Consider the following 19,404-nt stretch of genomic DNA (forward strand, 5'->3'; position numbering starts at 1 on the left):
GATCACACCCTGGGCTGAAGGCAGGCGCTGAACCGCTGAGCCACCCGGGCTGCCCCGAAAAATATTATTTTTATTCCACAACAATTCCTTTCCTTTAAAAAAAAGATTATTTATTTATTTATTTGAGAGAGAGGGAGAGAAAGTGCTTGAACGGGGGGGGGGCGGGGTGTGCAGAGGGAGAGGGAGAAAAATCCCAAGCAGACTCCCGGCTGACCACAGAGCCCGACCCAGGGGCTCGATCCCACGACCCCGAGCTCAGGATCTGAGCCGAGATCAGGAGTCGGCCGCTCGGCCCCCGAGCACCCCGGCGCCCCTCTAATAGTGGTTTTCTACTTCCATCATTTATTAGCTGGAATTTCCCTGTAAGGAAGAGCCCCCCCCCCCCCCCCCCCGCAATCTATGAATTGAATTTACTGACGTCAGCAGACTCCTGGCGCCCATTTCGAGCGAGGGGCCGCCGTCTGTTCCATCCTTACAGGCTTTCTGCCCGCCAGGCCGGGTCTATCCCCGTGCACATGCCCCACCTGCAAGCCCTGCCTGCCCCGGCCCCTGCTGCCTGCGTGGCCTCCGCTCACTTGGATTCGCTCAGCACCAGCCCGCCCCCCGCCCTCCAGGCCCCTCCACCCCCGCCCGGCCCGTCTGCGGCCCCCGCCCTGCAGGCTGTCTTCCTGCCCCAGCCACCCCCCAGGCCCCGATGTCCACGGTCTCTCCCTGCTGCGTGGGAGAACCTGGGCCCCGAGGCAGAGGTCCCTGAAGGTGGGGGAGCTCACGGTCCCTGGGCAGCCCCCCGGTCGGGTCTGGTTGGGTCTCGGGGGGCAGCAGGGGAGTGGGGCAAGGAGGCTGGGGGCCTCCCTGGCTCCGAGGGTTGCAGGTCACCGGCCACAGGCCGAGCTCCACGGACGTCGGGCCCCCGGGGATCCCAGGCTGCTCTTCCACCTGAGACCCTGGGGCTTGGGCCCTCACCTCAAAGCAAATTAAAATTGTCCACTTCTGATTGTTCTAGCAGCTCTGAGCAAACACCAGACATCACCATATTTATGAATTTCTTGGCCCGGAAATGTGCCATAGCCAGTGGCCCCCACTCCTGGCAGGTCCAGGGACAGGGCTTGGGGTGACGGGAGGCTCCAGACACTGGGGGGACAAGTAGGGCACTCTGGTCCCCGAGGCCGGCCAGGCGGCCAGACAGCCGGCCCATTGAGCTGCGCAGGGTAGCCACAGCTGCCCGAGCACACAAAGGAGCCTTGTTCTCGCCCGTCACGTGGCCCCGGCCCCCTCCCGACCTCTCTCGGGACATGATTAGGTGTGGGAACCATTTCCCTTGGGGCTGCGTTTGACATTTGCCATTCATTCCGGAGGAGGCGTCTGGGCCGAGGGCCCCCGGCCCCCCAGCCCCCCAGCCCCGGCCCATGGCACAGGGGCCCTGACACCCTGCTGACCTGAGCACGGGCCGCAGCACGGCCGCCTTCATCACCCTGCGGGTCAGGACGCACACACCTGGTCTGGGCAGGATCAGAGAGCAGAGGTGGGACCAGGTAACACGCACACGACCATGGCACATGCCAGGAACACATGCGTGTACACACAGATATGTGGCACCACACATGCTCCCATGCACCAAGGACACGTGTGCTCATAGGCACACATGCACACACATGCGTGTAGAGACACAGTGGCACATGCACACGCGTGTGCTCAAGCACATACTAAGAACATGCATGTACACCCATAGACACACGTGCTCAAGCATGACCAAGAGCACACGCACACACCGGCACATGCATGCACACGTGTGCTCAAATACACACCAAGAACATGCATGTACACTCATAGACACACAACAGCACACACACGTGCTCAAATAGGACCAAGAGCACACGCGCACACACAAACAGTAACACAGTAACACAGTAACACCCATGCACAGATGTGCAGGAACACATGGCAGGTACACACAGGGATGGAGTGTTCTTCATGGAATGTGAGGGGTGTGTAATCCCTAAGGACACTTGCACACGCACACACACGCACACACACACGGCCCACCGGCCCTGGCGGAGCGGCGATCCCAGTGAAATCAGGAGGCCTGATGTCGCCCCGCCCGTCTGCACCCTGACCCCCACCCCCACCCACCCACCCCCCCGTCCTGCTCCGCCCCGAGGGCCCCAAGGGGTGGAGTCGGTCCCAGCTCCCAGGGGTGGGATCCCAGATGCGATCAGGCCAGCAGGAAGGAATGTGCTCCAGCTGCCAGGGCGGGCAGGGGACGGGGCCCCGGGACCTGCCAATCTCCCCTCGGCGCGGATCCCGACGCCGGCCTGGATAACCACGGGCCCCGAGCGCGTCCTTGGAACCCTGCTCCGAAACCACAATTACGCAGCCAGCTGAGGGCCAGGCCCGGCGTGTTTACAGTGCGCCCGGGGAACGGAAAGACGCTCCAGTAAACATTGCTGGAGAATTGCAACACTGAGCTGTCCAGCATCCGACGCGCGTCGGGCGGGGGGGCGTGATGTGCCGTGCAAGGGCCCCGGGGCCAGCGCGGGCGGCTCCGCAGGGGCCTGGCTCTCAGGACCTGGTGGCCCTGCCGTCGCCTGCGGACAGCACTTGGCCGTGAGGGTGGTGGGCAGGGCCTGGCCGGGGATCTGGCTGCGCTTCCGTCCCTGTAACCTTGCGTGGTGACCCCCCACACCAGCATACCCCCCTCCAGCCCAGCCCCTCCCCTCCCGATCACCCCCTTCCCTCTGCTGTGAGGGCCTTGACCTGCCAGCAGCAGGGCGCGTAGGGGACGCCCTTGTCCTCTGCCTGCGGAGGCCCGAAAAAGGACCTTTGAAGGAGACGGTATCTTTGCTGGTTGGATGAGTGAGGCTCTCGAGCTGAGGGGGTTGTCCTGGGGGCCCCGGGCCCTCATCCCTCACTAGAGCGAAGAGTGGAGGCCAGACACGTCCAGGAGGCCGGGAGGGGCAGGGGCGGCCTCTGGGCCCAGGGAGGTGTCCGCGCGCCGAGGCCGCACCTGTGCTCCTTCCTGCGGCAGCCGCTGCAGCCCACGGCCTCGCCTCCGACCCCGACGGCCCTGCGTCGGTCCGACTCCTGCAAACCAAGGCTCACCAGACGGGGGCAAGTCACCAGACTCTTTGGCAAGGAAATTACTTGCTGGTAACCAGGCCCGACCCCCGAGGTCCCCGCATACCTGGTTTTCCTGCACCTCGAGTTCTCTCCGCCCCGACCAGAACAGTAAAACAAAGCGACAACGCGTGAGCGGCCTGGCAGCTGCGGCTGCTGGTTTAGGCAGGAGGAGGTCCCGGGATCGGGGGCCCGGTCCTGCCACCAAGGCGGCCCCTGACTTCTGCGGATGGGGCTCCAGGCCCCGGGGTCAGGCCTGGGACCCCGTCCTGCTGTCAGCTCAGGGTCGGTGTCGGAGTCCCTGCCCCGCCAGCACCGGGTCCCGTTCCCGCTTGGCCTCCAAGCAGAGAGAAAACGGGTCCCCAGAGGGTCAGTGACTCGGCTGAGGCACCTCCCGTCCACAGGGCTGCCTGCCTCTGGGTGTGCGGGGCTCCCGGACTCCAGAAAGGCCGAGGCCCACGGTGACGCCGGCCCTGGACAGGGACTGCAGGGGCTGTCCCCAGCGGGCTGCGGGGCAATGGAGCAGGTGCAGGAACACGCGTGCACACACATGTGCACACACATGCACACGTGCGGGCCTGCAAACCCCGCACATGCATAGGCACTTGCACGGATGCACACACACATGTGCCCGTGCACGTAGACGCCTGCGCACACCTTCTCGTGCAAACACATGTGGGCACGTTCACAAGAGGTGGAGGTGAGCGGGGAAGTCACTCCAGGCTGACCATGTGCTCGGTCGCGTCAGGATGCCCAGGGTGGCTGAAGCTGGCCGGGCCGCTGGCTTCCTGGGTGCTGCCTGCTAGTGGAGCCGGGTGAGTGCTCCCGAGGGGAAGCGAGTCCTGCGCGGGGTGCGCGTGCCCGTGTCCCGGGGCTCCCTCCCCAGCGGCCCGCTTACCGATCCACGGCTGGGCGCCCCAGCCCTTCCCAGAGCCGGCAGGAATCCAGAAGACTAAACAGTTGTGTCCACTTCTCAATTCCCGAAAAATCCTTTCTGCCAAAATAAATAGATGTCTATGGGCGGCTTGGCCGGCCGTGGAATCGCTGGCTTGTGGCCGAGACAGAGGTGAAGCTACCAAGCGGAGGGTGGGTGGGACGGCCCCTTAGCACCGTCTCCTGCGACCTGAGCCACGGCCCCTGGAGCCGCACGGGGCCACCCTGGGGCTGCACAGGCCACCAGCGCCTTGGAGTCGCCAGAGACCGGGGGCCTTGCACACCGGCCCCTCCTAGCACCAGCCCCCACTCCCACCCGGCCGTGCTCCCCTTGGGTTCGTGGTCCCGGCCTCAGGGTCCAGACCTTATCAGAGGCCCTGCTGCCCGCTCCCCCTGCACCCAGGTGGAGACGGAGCAGAGCATAGGCCGCCCCTCACGGCCCTGCCAGTCTTGAGCCGTCTGCGCCTCGGGGTGTGGGGTCCGCTCAGCACATGGACCCGGGCCCCTCCGAAGTCAGTTCTGCAGAACCCCGGCTGCCCTTCCCGTCGCAAGGTGGGCGAGAACACATCCCGGGACTCCAAACCTCGAAGAACCAACTCTCCCCACGCCGACGCATACGTGAAAGGCGATCTGAGCCAAATTCCCAAGGTTTCTGATGGAACCTGACGATTAGAAATAGTAAGTAAGAGGAAACAAAGCAGTTCCCCAAATATCACTAAGAAAGCCGATGTGATGCTGAGGGAGAGCGAAGTCGGAGGACGACACTCCACGGCCCCAGCACTCGCTGTAGGGCGGCTGCGATCAGGACCGTGTGGCCCTGGGGTGGGGGACAGGCCAGCAGGTGGACGGAACAGGAGGGAGAGCCCAGAAACAGCCACACGAACGCCCCCGACGGATCCTTGACAAAGGAGCGAGGCCACCCATGGGGCGAAGGCCGTGCCCTCCGCAGGCGGTGCTGGACAACTGGACGTCCACACGCAGAGGGAACGTGGACACGGACCTTATGCTCCTCTCGACTGGCTCACAAGGGGTCACGGACGCGGCGTAGGATGCGAAACTATGACACTTCTAGAAGACGACACAGGAGAAATCCCCGGTGACCCTGGACGGGAGGATGACCCTGTAGCCCCGGCACCACGGGTCCAATCCAGGAGACAAACAACTGACCGGCTGGACCTTGTCCTGCGAGAGTCAGGGGGGTGAGAGGACAAGCACCGGCCGGCAGCAAATATTTGCAAAAGACACAGCTGATAGAGGACGGCGCCTACAATACGTAAAGATCTCTGAACACTCAACAACACGACCTGACAACGCGTTTAAGAGCGGACGGGAGACCTGCACGGAGACACGCAGGTGGCAGATCAGGAAGGCTGCTCCGCGTCCCAGGCCGTCAGGGAGACGGCGACGAAGACGTGGGTGACCCGGCGACGGCAGCCAGGGCGGGAGGGCTGTGCACCGCGACGGTCGGGGGCAGGCACAGCCGGGGGGACGGGGCAGGCTGGGGGCCCGGGGGTGGGGAGGAGGACTGTGAGGGGCCGCAGTGCTGGGCGCGTCGTCCCCTGGCCCCCGCCGACCTCACGTCCCCCGCGGGCCCCGGGTGATGACGACGTGTGGGTGCAGGTTCACCCGGGGTCACACATGCAGCGCGGGTGCAGGATGCGGTGGTGGGGGCCTGGGGCGCAGGGTGGAGAGGGGGGCCTGCAGGGTAAGCGGGAAACCTCTGTACTTTCAGCTCGGTTTTGCCGCGAACCTAAACTTCCCTAAACAAGTCTATTAAAAAAATAATTAAAGGGGGCGCCCGGGGGGCTCCGTCGGGGGAGCGTCTGACTCTCGGTTCGGCTCAGGTCATGATCTCAGGGTCGCGGGTCGGAGCTTCCGGTCGGGCTTCGTGCTCAGCGTGGAGACAGGACAAAACAAAGGAGCTAAGGAGGAAGAGCTGCCTGAAGAGGCATGAGGACGCATAAGCAGAGTGAATAAAAGGGTTTTCGGGTCGCAGGGGTGGGGAAATGCATCAGTGGAAGCGGGGGGTGGAGCTGTGCACACGTCGGGGCACCCGGGAGGCGGGGGCGCGGCGCAGGAGCTGGGGGGGAGCCCTGCCGGCCTTCGCCTGCACCTGCACCCAGAGGAGCCCCCGGGTGGGACCCGCACGAGGGGAGGCGGGCGGCTATGGTTTGGACCGTGATCGGGAACGACCGGGGCACCGGGGAGCCGCGGGGTGAATGGGAAGTGGCAAAAGTTGATTTTTATGGCAACACAGCCCGTGCTCAGAGTGAGAAGGCAGGTGGCAGACGGGAGGCTGCGGAGCCTGCAGCCTGGGGAACTCCCAGGGAAGTGGAAGCCGTGATCCCGCAAGGGTGCAGCGGGGGCCGTGCCCTGTAGGGTCCCCTGCCCCCTGCTCTGCTGCCGCGGTGGGGGTCTCCCTGCCTGCGCCGGCGTCCGGCCTCTGCAACCTCTCCGCCTGCCCTGGTTCTCGTGATTTTGTTTTATTTTTATTTTTATGTTTAAAGATTTTTATTTATTTATTTGAGAGAGAGAAAGAGCACCCAGGTGGGACGGGCAGAGGGAGGAGGAGAACGTCCCGCGGACTCCAGGCTGCGTGCAGGGCCCGGTGTGGGGCTCAGTCCCAGGACCCCAGATCGTGACCTGAGCAAACCCGAGAGTCGGTGCTTGACCGACTGAGCCGCCCGGGCGCCCCGTCCTGATTTACCCTAAAACCGTTCCCAGCCCCGGGGTGCGAGTGGAGCCGGCCACGTGGCCTGGGGCGGGGTCGCGGCAGCCCTAGAGCCGCTCTGAGTGGCCTCCGCACCCCTGGGCGCAGCCGGAACCGGGCGCCTGCCCCACCCACGCCGGAGCGGGTGGGGCCGCGCGCGTGCCTTGACGCGCCCTCCGGTCCCGACGCGCCTCCGAGCCTGCAGTCTCCGGAAAATGCTGGCACACGCGTGCAAGGTTGGCACCGGCGCGCCCCTGGACGTCCAGCCCTGGAGCGGGAGCCGCGGGGCTCCTGTTCAAGTGCTCGGCCCAATGGCAGGTCTGGGGGCCGGAGGCTGCGATCCCGCCTGGCGCCCACGGGGGCCACGGCCTGCCTGCGGGGCCACCTTCTGCTGTTCGTGCCATGAGTCACTCGCCACCAGAGCACTGTTCCTCCAGCTACGGGGCGGGCAGGTGGGAACGAAAGGCCTCTTGCTCCACTCGGTGGGAGGACGCGGCCTGGACCCTGAGAACCTGATTTTGAGGAGGAGGGAGTGGGAAACCACCATGGAAGGGGCGAGGGACGCGCTCTCCCTGCTGCAGGGGCAGGGATTCTGTGGGCCCAGGGGGACCCCGTTAGGCTTGGATGCCACTTGTGTGTTGGGACCCGCGGTGGCTGGCTGTGTCCCCGGCCGGACCGTCTACCCCGGGCCTCCCAGGTCCCCCAGCTGCAGAGGCCAGGAGAAGACAGGGAGCCCAGGTGCCCCCGGAGGCGCCCACGGGAGGGGCCGGTCCCAGGAGCCTCAGGGGCAGGGGGTCCCCACGGTCCTCCAGGGGATGCCGCTCCACTGTGTGCTGTCACTGGGCTGGTTTTGCAGGCTTAGCCACCCCCGGCACCAGACCGGGAATCTGCTGGGCTCGGTAATGCCCCGTGTTGGCCCCCTGGGGGGCCCCGTGCCTCTTCCCTCGTTAAAAGCTCCGAGGAGGTCCTTGCGTAAAGTCGAGCATTCCTCACGTTTGAGGTGGCAGCAGCTGCCTCCCCCGACCCCGGGGACGTCCCCACACCCCAGGCTCCTTCCAAGGCCAGGGTGGCCCTCCTCATCACCCACAGTGGCCGCTGGGCCTGCCTGGGGGCCTGTCCCGGCTGCCCAGGGCTCTCGGGGACCCAGCCCTCGGGCGCCCGGGGCGTTGGGGCCTCCTCAGGTCCTCCCCCGGCACCTGCCTTCCCGCACATGGTCTTGCGTCTCGCCCAGATCCCCACCCACCGTGACGTCCTGGAGCTTCCCCAGCCTCGGCAGCTCTGCCTGCATGCAGTGGCCCCGGGCACCCAGGCCGGGTGACCCCCGTCCTGCCTGAGGCACGTCCTGGGGGGTCACAGCTGTGCTCCAGGTGCTCGGGGTGTCAAGGCAGCTTCACCATGGTGGGGCAGCCCTGCACCTTCTCCCTGAGCTCCTCCCTGGGTCCCACCAGCCTTCCCAGCACAGAGCCAGCCTACGGCCTACGGAAGGGTAGGGGCTAAGCGTGGAGGGGGACCGGGAAGAGAGGAGGACCAGGGGTGGAGGAGGACCTGGGGTGGAGGAGGACCAGGAGTGGAGGAGGACCAGATGGGGAGGAGGACCAGGTGGGGAGTAGGACTAGGGGTGGAGGAGGGCCAGGGGTGGAGGAGGGCCAGGTGGGGAGGAGGACCAGGTGGGGAGGAGGACCTGAGGTGGAGGAGGACCAGGTGGGGAGGAGGACTAGGGGTGGAGGAGGACCAAAGGTGGAGGAGGACGAGGTGGGGAGGAGGACCTGAGGTGGAGGAGGACCAGATGGGGAGGAGGACCAGGTGGGGAGGAAGACCAGGTGGGGAGGAGGACCTGGGATGGAGGAGGACCAGGTGGGGAGGAGGACCTGGGGTGGAGGAGGACCAGGTGGGGAGGAGGACCAGGTGGGAAGGAGGACCAGGTGGGGAGGAGGACCTGGGGTGGAAGACGACCAGAGCTGGAGGAGGACCAGTCAGGGAGGAGGACCAAGTGGGGAAGCAGGTGTAGGGGTGCGCAGCACCCACCCCTGCCCGGGGGTCACTACTGGGGCACCCCTGGGACCCTCTACACCACACATCGTCTCTGGGCAGGTGTCCTGATCTCAGCCACCTGCTGCCCAGCAGTGTGAGGAGCGGGGCTGTCCCTCGGGGTCAACTCTCCCTTGGGGAGCGTGCCGGGAGGGAACAGCATGGGGTCTGCTGGGGGCCCCACGGGACGGGCAGGGGGAGGCTCCCTTCCGGGCTTGGGCCCTGTCAGCCTGGGGGGCTTCAAAGGGGGGCAGATGGGCCCAGGTGAAGAGACTGGTTTTCGGGCCCCCTTCCACCCTCACCCCTGTTCCCATCTCAGCCCCTCAGCCCTGCCCCCTCAGGGCTCACCCTTTCCCCTTTCCCCCATCACCCTACCCTGTCAGGCCTCACCCCTGCCACCCCTCGCCCCTCTCCTGCGTCTCTCTGGCCCAGCAAGGGCTCTGGGGCACTTAGAGGGAGCCTGTGCACCCCTGGCAGTTCTCCGGGGCCAGGCTCCAGGACACGTCTCTGCCCCCCCGTCCTGCATGGCCATCTGGACAGGAGGGGCCAGCCGTCCTGCAGGGCCTGGGCACTGGGCGGCCTGCCCCGGGGTCGGGGTTTAGATGACTCACCGGTGAGTCAGGCGCAGGTCAGAGGGCACCAGACGCTGGCCTTCCCCAGGAGGAAGGGTGTTGCTACTTGGTGCCTCGACAGACCAGCACAGGCATTCCAGGGAGGAGGAGAGGGATTTCCTTCCTTCCTTTCTTTCTCTTTCTTTCTTTCCTTCTTCCCTTCTGTCTGTATTTCTTCTTAAAAAGAGTTTATTTATTTGACACAGAGAAAAAGAGAGAGAGTGTGCAGGGGGGAGGTGTGGAGGGAGAAGCACACTCCCCGCTGAGCAGGGAGCCCGATGCAGGACTCGATCCCAGGACCCCGAGATCACGACCTGAGCCAGAGGCAGACGCTTCACCGACGGAGCCACCCGGGCGCCCCCAGAAGTGTTTTATTTCTGAATGTCAATATAACTGGCCTATCACCCCTCGTGTTTCATTTTACACATTTAAAAGAATAACTGGGCTTTGCCAGGAGGCCAGAGAGAGCGCAGAAGCCTGGGCTGGCAGGGGGCGGTGGGCGAGCAGGGCCGGGGGGGGGGGGGGGGTCCCAGGGCCTCGCCGCCCCCTCCCCGCCCCCCCGCAGCCACCCGGGAGCCCGGCCGGCTGGGAGGAAGGAAGCCAGGCGGAGTGTGGGCCTGACCCCTCCGGCTGGCCGCCCCGGTGCTCTCCTCGGGGCCCTGGCGCCGGCCCGTCGGAAGGCCGAGCCGGGAGCTATTCTGGGAGCCCGTGCGGAGGCCCCGGGAGCTCCTTATAAGGCCCCTCAGCAGCGAGTTGCCGTTCCCAGCCCGCGGGCCGCCCGCCACCCCGCCTGCAGCCCGACCCAAGGGTGCAGAGGCCCCGCTGGCCCCAAACCACGTCTCCCTGGGGCCCGACTTTCTCCTGTCCCCAATGACGCTCTCCCAAGATTTCAATGAATCCGACCGACACCTCGGCCTTGGGGCCCTTGGGAGAGAAGCGGGGAGCAGAGCCGGCCGTCCACATCCTTATATGATGAAGCTCCCGGTCGCGGCTGAGTCACTGGTGTGTGGGGACTCGGCCATGGGAGCCAGCGGTTCTGGTTTATTTTTAGACACTCTTACCGGAGCACCTGGGTTAGACCCAAAAATACGTGTATTTTAATAGTTCAAAAATATCACTTTGCAGCAAGTCACGCTCCGGGGAGACAATGCCCAGCATGATGTCTCCCGAGGCCCGCGGGCCTGTGCTTCCTTCCCGCTCAGCCGTGCAGCGACCACGCAGACCCGGCTCCGTCCCGTGTGTCCCCAGGAGGACACACACCTGCCCTGAGCCACCCTGTGGTTTCTGGTCGCCTTCAGCGGGAATTGGGCGAACGAGCGGATGCTAGAAGCGTGAGGCCAGGACCAGACTTTAAGTGACTTTTCCCCCCCCGAGGGCTTGTGCCAATGGCATTCAGGGTCAAGTGAGCAAACGCAGCGGCGGGCGAGCAGGGAGGCCGGGCTGCCTTGGAGCCCTGTGCCCGGCTGGCCCGTGTCGCGGTTGGTGGACCCCAGCGCAGCCGCCCGCCGCCTCCTTGCCCGCTGCAGGTGGCAGGCCCAGGAAGCGCGGGGAGACAGGCCCGAAGGTCTTGCCTCCCTGCCCTGGGCGGAGCCCCTGGGTGGCCCTCGGGTCCCCAGCCCAGCGCCCCCGGCACCACCAGGAGCCCGTTAGGACGCAACCTGGGCGGCTGGGCGGGGAGTAGCCGCGGCAACGGCCTTGCCCCCCCAGGACGGCGGAGGCCCCAGCGCAAGTCCCGGAGAGCCGGGGGGACGCCGCGGGCTCGTCCTCAGTGAGCCCGGGAGCCCCGCTCTCCCCGGCCCCAGGCTCTGCTCGGCCGGCCCCGCGAGGCCCATCCGGACCTCGTCTACAGCGCCCGGCCCCTGTGTGCGGTGCTTGGCGCCGTGGGAAGAAATCCCAGGGTGGTCAGGATCCGGGGGTGCCATGCGGCGCCCCTCACACCCTCGCGGGCGTCAGTGCCTCGTGCGATTCGGCAGAGAGCACACCGGGGAGAAGTGCCCCTGGCTCCGCCGGGGATGTGCCTGCGAACGTGAGCCTCACCTGGGCCAGGTGCCGCTGCCGGGGACGGGGTGCCGACAGCTCGGGCCGTGTCGGGGTTCCGGGCACCCACCAGGCGTCTCCACGATGCAAATTGCGCTGAAGCTTCCTGCTCGGACTGGAGAGTCAGCGTCCCTCTGCAGGCTCCACATTGAAGGTCGGGTCCCACCCGGTCCCTCCGCAGCAGCCCCGACGGAGTGAAGGTGCGGGAGCCGCTGCGTGTGCGCTCATGGGGTCCAGTGCCCTCTGCTTCGTCTTGCTGTTCTTCTCAGATGCCCTGTAAAAACGTGTTATTTCGGGACGTCCGGGTGGCTCAGCGGTTTAGCCCCGCCTACGGCCCAGGGCGTGACCCCGGGGTCCTGGGATCGAGTCCCGCGTCGGGCTCCCTTCATGGAGCCTGCTTCTCCCTCTGCCTGTGTCTCGGCCTCTCTCTGTCTCTCATGAATAAATAAATAAATAAAATCTTAAAAAACCCTTTTTAATTTAAATTCAGTTAACATTGTATGTTATTTAATTCGATTAATTAACATAAAGCGTATTTCAGAGGTAGAGGTCGGGGATTCATGAGTCGTGCTCATGGCATCAGGTGCCTCCTTCGCGCCCGTCCCCCGGTTCCCCGTCCCCCACCCCCTGCCTCTCCAGCGACCCTCAGTCTCAGTCTGTTTCCTGTGATTAAGAGTCTCTTAGAGTTTGTCCCTCTCTGATTTCATCTTGTTTTATTCTTCCCTCCCTTCCCCTCGGTTTTGATCCTCAGTTTTGTTTCTTAAATTCCACACACGAGTGAAACCATATGATGACACAGATGGCCACCAGACACTTGGGAAAATGCTCCACATCACTTAAACACACACCAGCAGCACGTGGGACCCGCCCCGCCCCCCCCCCCCCCCGCACGCCCGTCAGGACGGCCACCGTTGGGAGGTGACAGGTGCAGACAGGGGGGGTGGCCTGGAGGAGCTGGACACGGAGCTGCCCTACGACCCCGCAATTGCACTGCTGGGTACCGACCCCGCAGCCCAGAGGCGGTGAGCTTCAGGGGCACCTGCACCCCACGTTCCCAGCGGCCGTGTCCACGGGGGCCGAGCCGCGGGAGGAGCCTCGACGTCCACGGACAGATGCTGGAGGGAGGAGACGTGGTCCCTGCGCACCCCGGGTGTCACTCGCCGTCAGAGGGGGGAGATCTCGCCATGTGAGATCCCTTTAACCACTGCCTTGTAAGGTGAGCGGCGCGGCCACAGCCCTGCCCCCGGGAGCCCCTCAGCCTGCAGCTGCACGTGGCGGGGTCCCTCCCCGTAGTCCCTGTATGTCCTGGAGCCGGGCATACAGTAGGTGCTCAGCAAGGGTTTCAGTGGGAGTGAAATAGAGGCCGCTGTTGGTGAGAAGCTGGCCTTGCACGTGTTCTGTCTTTCTGGGGCCACCACTGAAGGGGGACACGGTGTTGGAAGCCCCGAGCCTCAGGCCCACCCCGTCCCCCACCCGCAGGGAGGTGGTCTGAGTTACACGATCTCCTCCCCAGCCACCGAAGGGGTCCCGGCAGGCGCAGGGCAGGGACCCAGGGTCCCAGGCTGCCCACGCTTGTCCCCGGCAGGCCGGTGTCAGTCGGGCGCCCTGGGGTGCCCAGTGCCTTCTCACCTGCTTTTGTAGGAACATTTCACACGTTCTTCCCCTTGGCTGTAGGGTTGGGGGGTGGTGCTGGGCCTGCGTTGGTCCCACCTGCTCCTACCCCATCTGCAGGGTGATGTGGCCCTCGGGTCTGCACCGCCTGCCCCTGGGTGGCCCTCACCGGGCTCCTCAGAAACCAGCCCCGTCCCACCCTCCTCCCTCCCAGACCGCTCTCGTTCATGGGTTCCACCGCTGCCACCGCGTACTGTCCCAGGGGCCAGGGACGGCGTGACCGGGGCCCGCCGGCAGGGTTCAGTTGCAGGTAGCGGGGTGGGGGGTACCACCATCCGGGTCCAAGCAGGGAGAGGGCAGCGCCTGGGCAGCAGACACAGGGCCCAGGGACCGTCCCTACAGATGCCGGGCATCGGCCTGGCACTGGACAGCAAAGGCGGGATCCCAGGGCTGTGCTCCCGGGTGTTGGGGCTCGGGAGTCACAGGACCTGGAAGCAGGATCTGGGGGCTTTGCAGGCTTCCTCCGAGTGGAGGGGGACCTTCTGAGGGTCTGAGCGTCTGCTCGCCAGTGGAGGAGGAGCCAGGGAGGAACTGGCCAGGTGGACATGGCTCAGGAGAAAGGGGCTGGGGCATGGGCCGGGGTGAGGGGGTGGGAGGGGCAGGGCGGTCAGATTCAGAAGGACTAGGGAGATCCGGATCACGGTTCTCTGATGGACGGCTGGGGTATGAGTGGAGGGAGGAGGGAGGATGGGAAGGGGGGAAGGAGGATGGGGAGAGGGAGGAGGGATTAGGGAGGATGGTGGGGAGGAAGGAGGAAGGATGGGGAGAAGGAGGAGGGATGACCGGAGAGGGGGAGGGAGGATGGGGAGAGGGTACAGTGGTCCCAGCGGGCTGTGGGTCCCACAGGCTGTAAGTGACCTGTGCCCCCCCCACCCGTGGTCCCTCCCGGTGCCCCCAGGGCGTGGCCTGCTGCCTCCCGTGGTCCTCTCGGCCCCGCCGCCCGAGTCCCCCCTCCCCGTGCCCAGCAGGCGGTGCCCTGAGCTGACACCTGCCCCCAGCGGACGAAGCCCTCGGCCCGGGGTCTCCGAGAAGCCCCCAGAGGCCGCGGTGTTTGCCCGGAGGCGGAGCTCAGGTTAGAGACGCCCCAGGCCCCCAGATGCGCGGCCCGGCGTCCTCGTGGCTATTTCTGAATCACGGGCCTGCGTCACCCCGACCTGCCCCGGGGCCCTGCGCTGGCCGTGACCGCGGGGGAGCGGAGCTGGTGCTGAAAGCCGCTCTGTCCTCCGCGGGCCTCGGCCCCAGGACGGCACACAGGCGCCTTTGTTCTCCAGCCGGGCCCGAGGACCCCTCCTCCGGCTGGCGGCCCGGGCGTCGGGGGGACGCGGCGCAGGCCGAGGGCCCCTCCCCAAGTCGTTGCCCGCGAGCCGCCCAGTCCACCCGCCGGGGCCAGCACCTCGCCGCGGGGCCGTGCCCGTCTGACCCCTGCCGCCCAGCGGGTGGGGGGCTGCGACCTGTCCCGCCAGAGCCGCGCAGGACGGCTGGAGGCGCGGGCGTGGCCGTGGGCCCTGCGTGGACGGCCGCACGGTCCCTCCTTTCCGGCCGCTCGTCCTTCCCAGGTCTCAGCAGTTCCTTGTTTTGCTCCAACATCACGAACGATGAACACGGCATCGGGCCCCAGAGATGCTGCGGCCACCGCGCCCGGCCCTGGCCCCCGTGACCCAGCCCCGACCCTGGCCCCTGGCCCCCCCCCGCCTCCCCCCACCAGCCTGACTCAGAACCCCTCCCCCAAGCCCGGGTCACGTCCTCCCTCGGCCGCCCCCCCGGACGCCCCTGCTGTAGGGCGGCCCCCTTCCGGCCGGCCCCTCGCACGCAGCTGCCGGGGAGCTCACAGATTCAGGGGTCAAGCTCCGCGGCACCATGTTCACCCAGGGGTGAAGCTCCTGCCGCGTGCAGGTGCCGCGCTACACGCTGAGGATGGGGTGTAGGGGGAGAAACACGCGGAGCTGCCCCCGCAGGACACGCCGTAGGGGGGCGGAAGTGACAGAGGGAGGGAGACCCGGTCACCTGCTGCAGGCCCAGAGGGGTGCTGCTGGGCGCCGTGCAGGACAGTGTGTGAGCAGGGCTGGGTCAGCAGGAGGAAGGCCAGGGAGACCCTGGGGCAGGGGTCCAGGGGAAGAACAGGGGTGGGGGGACAGCACGTGCAAATGTCCTGAGGCCGGAAGGAGGGAGCATGGGAAGGAGGAGGTCTGTGAATCCGCGGAGCTGCCAGGCCGGGGTCCCCGGAGACCCCGGGGTGTGTCCTCAGCAGGGCAGGCCAGCCACTGGGAGGGCCTAGGGACCCCGAGCTGGTGGAGGCCCGATGGCCGGCAGGCGGGGCCAGAGCATACCTGGTCCAGGTGGGGGTGTCGCCAACGCCCAGGTGAGTGGGGTTTGGACCAGGTGGAGGGGCGGGTGGGCAGGTGCGCGGAGCCCAGCAGCCTCTAGAGGACGGTCGGGGACAGGGGGGTGCAAACACGTCCATGGCAGGGTCTAGGCCGAGCCGCCTCTGGGCCTGGGGCCCCCAGGTCAGGGGCAGCTCGTGAGGCCCTGGGGTCCCAGACACGCAGGGACACGCAGGGACCCCCGGCCCCCCATCCAGGCTTCGTCATCTGTGACGTAGGGGTGACGACCCTGCACCTCTGGTCCTTCAGGGGACGTCTGATGACGTGAGGACAAGATTCTGGAAGCCCTGGGGCATGTGGGGTCACGGCAGGAGCTGAACCCCCATCCTGACCCCGCGTGCAGCCCCGGGAGCCCAGCAGGGCCGTGGCAGGTGGTGTCCCCGTGGGCGCCGAGCCCGGGACCCCGCATCTCAGAGACACCAGCGCGGCCAGGCTCCTCCAGGAGGGGCGGGGGGGGGGGCAGGGTCAGCTTCGGGGCCGGCGACGGGGACCACGTCTGGCCAGAACGCAAAGACCCCTCTGCTCTGGAGACCCCGTGGCAGCGTGGACCCAGGGAGGCACCCTGCTCGCGGAGGGACGTTCCTGCTGCGACAGGAGGAAACGGCGTCAGGCCCGGGGATTTCTCGGCGGAAGGAATAGTCGTGTCCTTGTCACGGAATGCCAGGACGGGGACGTATTTTCAGGTGCAACTGGCCACACTATGGCTCGCGGCTCTTCGAAATGCGGGGTCCTCCGGGATCCGCGCTCGATGGCCTGGGTGGGGGCCGCGCTGTCACCGCGACTCGCGGGAAGGACGCCGCTTTCCTGCGCGTGCGTTGCCGGCGAGGCTCTGTTCGTCTCTTGGTTCTGGGAGACCGTGAGCCTTCCGGGCGGGCGGCAAGGTCGGGGGGCCCCGGCGTCCCCCGGCGGCTCCCTCACGGCCACGGCCGGGACATTACTGCGCCCCTTGCGGGGTCCCATGGGGTGCCTGACCTCGGGTCGACGGGGTCTCCGTCCTCCCAGGCCTCCCAGCTCCTCGGGCTTGGGGAGCCCGGTCAGGCGTCTGCAGAACGGTCCCCGGGACACCTGCCCTGGGCAGCCCCACGCACGCCGGCCGTCCCGGGAGAGGCTGAGGAAGGCCCCGCACGTGTCAGAACCCGAGGAGCCATCAGTTAGCTCTCGGGGACCCTTGAGGCGCCGCCACCCTCCTCCTCCCGCTCCCGTGGCCCTTCCGCTCACCTGCGGGTTCCCTGCCCGGCGCCCCTCTATCGGGGCGCTGCCCTCGGTCTGGGAGACGGTGCCCCGCCCGCCTGAGCCGTCAGGTCCGGGGTTTCCAGGCAGTCAGCACACGCGCGGGCGCGGGGCTGGGGCTCGGGATCCCGCTCCAGGAGGACCCCCGCGCACCCCTCCCCCGAGCCCGGAACCCCTGGCCGCGCGGCTGCAAGTCGACTTTTCCAGGGCGCCTGCCCTCGGGACCGCGCAGCGCATGTTGTACGGCCGAGGGGCGCCGGGGGCCACGGGGGCGGGCGGCCTGTTTGGTTCTGGGCGTCGGGGGTTCTGGGCGGCTTCCGGGTTCTGCTCTTCCCATCTGCACTGGCCTCAGGGGCCCTCCGTGACCTACACTGACCTCAGGGACCCTCTGTGACCTGTACTGGCCTCAGGGGTCCTCTGTGACCTGCACTGGCCTCAGGGACCCCCGTGACCTGCACTGGCCTCAGGGGTCCTCTGTGACCTCCACCGACCTCAGGGGCCCTCCATGACCTGACTGACCTCAGGGGTCCTCAGCGACCCTGCACCGACCTCAGGGGCCCTCCATGACATGTACTGGCCTCAGGGGTCCTCTGTGACCTGCATCGACCTCAGGGGCCCTCCATGACCTGACTGACCTCAGGGGTCCTCAGCGACCCTGCACCGACCTCAGGGGCCCTCCATGACCTGTACTGACCTCAGGGGTCCTCTGTGACCTGCACTGGCCTCAGGGGCCCTCCATGACATGTACTGGCCTCAGGGGTCCTCTGTGACCTGCACTGGCCAGGGGTCCCTCAGGGACCCTGCACTGGCCTCAGGGGCCCCCGTGACCTGCACTGTCCTCAGGGCAGTTGGAAATGCTTCTCTCCCAGGGTCCTGGGAGCACCGAGGGTGGGGGTCCGGGGAGGCCTAGGACCGAGGGGCAGCAGGGCCGAGGGACCTCACGTGGAAGCCCAGGCTTCCGGGGAGAGCAGACCCTTCATCTTGGTGCGAGGCTTCCGTGCACAGAGTGAGGACCCCTCGGGCCCTGGCTTCGCGTCCTCTCGAGAGCCCACTGAGGGCTGAGAGCTGCCGGGAGGCCACACCTGAGACCAGGTCCCCAGCACCGCGAGGGTCCTCCCTCCTCCGGTCAGCAGGAGGCACTCGTGCAGACTCCCGCAGGCCCTGGGGCTCCTTCCAGGCCCAAGGTCCAGAGGACAGGTCCACCTTCTCCCGGCGCCGTCCCCTGAAGGGCCCTGGTGGGTCAACACGAACACAGCAGGGCCCCTCGTTTCCCTTGCACACGGGGGTGCTGTTAAGGGAACAGAAGTGCTCCCCTGAGGCAGGACGGAGACCTGGGCCCGTTTGGTGGCTCCGTGTCCAGTGGGGCCGAAGGTTCAACACGATGCTGTGGCCACAAAGACAGAGAAGCAGGGGCGGGGCTCGGGGGGAGGCGGCTGTCGCTGGGACGCCCAGTGCAGGCCGAGGACGCGCCTCTCCCCTCATGGTTCCCTGAGCGCCCGGTCATGCCCGAGGTGCGGGGGGACAGGGCCACGGGGGCAGGGGGCAGCCCACAGCACCCACGACGTGCAGGAAACGACTTTTCTTTTATAAAGAAGAATGTCTCTTCCACAAATGGAGCTGGGAACACTGGACAGCCTCGTGCAGGAGACGGCCCTGGGCCACTTCCCTCACCAGACACAGAGGTAGGCTCGGAACGGACGGAAGACCTAAATGAGACAGGAATCCGTCAACACCCAGAGGGGACACAGGCAGCAGCCTCGGTGGCTTCGGCCGCAGCCGCCCTGGGTCGCAGCGTCTCCGACGGCAAGGGACGCGGAGGCACACGTGAGCGATGGGGCCTGACCGGGATCACAAGCGTCCTCACAGCCGAGGAGCCAGTCAACAGAACCAAGACGACCTGCGGGGTGGGCGGGGATGCTTGCGAGCGTCTCCCTCGCGAAGGGCTGGTGTCCGAGATCCACGAGGAACTTCCCAAACTCAACACCCGAGAGACGAACAATCCCTCAAGAGATGGGCGGAAGACGTGAGCAGACACGTGAGCGGAGACCCACACGGGGCCCAGGCACGCGGGAAGATGCTCCCCGTCCCTCGGCATCAGGGACACACACCAGCACTACGTGGGACCCCCCACCCGGTACTCCCGTGAGGACGGCCACCGTCAGGAGGCGACAGGTGCCGGGGGGGGGGTTGGTCAAGGAGCCTCGGGCCTTGGCGCTGGGGGACGGGGTCACCGGGGACGGGCGTTGAGGAGGGCACGGGATGTGGTGAGCACCGGGCGTCACATGTAACCGACGAGTCCCCGACCTCCCCTCTGACACCAACAACACACTAGATGTTAACTGCATTGAATTTAAATTCAGAAACTTTTAAAGAGAATCTCTTTTTATTTAATTTTCATTTTTTTGGCATCGATTTCAATGTTTATTATCTCAGTACGTAGCGCGGCGCCCAGTGTGGAACCCAGCGTGGGGCTCGCTCTCCCGACCGTCAGATCAAGACCTGAGCCCGGATCAAGAATCGGGTACTTGACCGTCTGCCCGCCTGGGGGGCCCCGGATCTTGATTTTTAAAATATCGTGTTAGGGATCCCTGGGTGGCGCAGCGGTTTGGCGCCTGCCTTTGGCCCAGGGCGCGATCCTGGAGACCCGGGATCGAATCCCACATCGGGCTCCCGGTGCATGGAGCCTGCT

General features: G+C 66.5%; 1 long non-coding RNA gene across 2 annotated transcripts; it reads right to left on the reverse strand.

The window, feature by feature from the left end:
• Positions 1–9,982: 9,982 nt before the first annotated feature.
• LOC140621794 (uncharacterized) lies at positions 9,983–17,121 on the reverse strand. Of its 2 annotated transcripts, none has more exons than XR_012021534.1 (3): positions 16,704–17,121; positions 11,434–11,707; positions 9,983–10,465 (listed from the first exon to the last, which is right to left on the reverse strand). It is a non-coding gene; the product is annotated as an uncharacterized lncRNA (long non-coding RNA). The 2 variants fall into 2 exon arrangements; XR_012021533.1 differs by lacking the exon at positions 16,704–17,121 and adding an exon at positions 13,063–13,967.
• Between the last annotated feature and the right edge of the window lie 2,283 nt (positions 17,122–19,404).

Source organism: Canis lupus, chromosome 30 (genome assembly GCF_048164855.1).
Source record: "Canis lupus baileyi chromosome 30, mCanLup2.hap1, whole genome shotgun sequence".
In the NCBI taxonomy this organism is placed as follows: domain Eukaryota; kingdom Metazoa; phylum Chordata; class Mammalia; order Carnivora; family Canidae; genus Canis; species Canis lupus.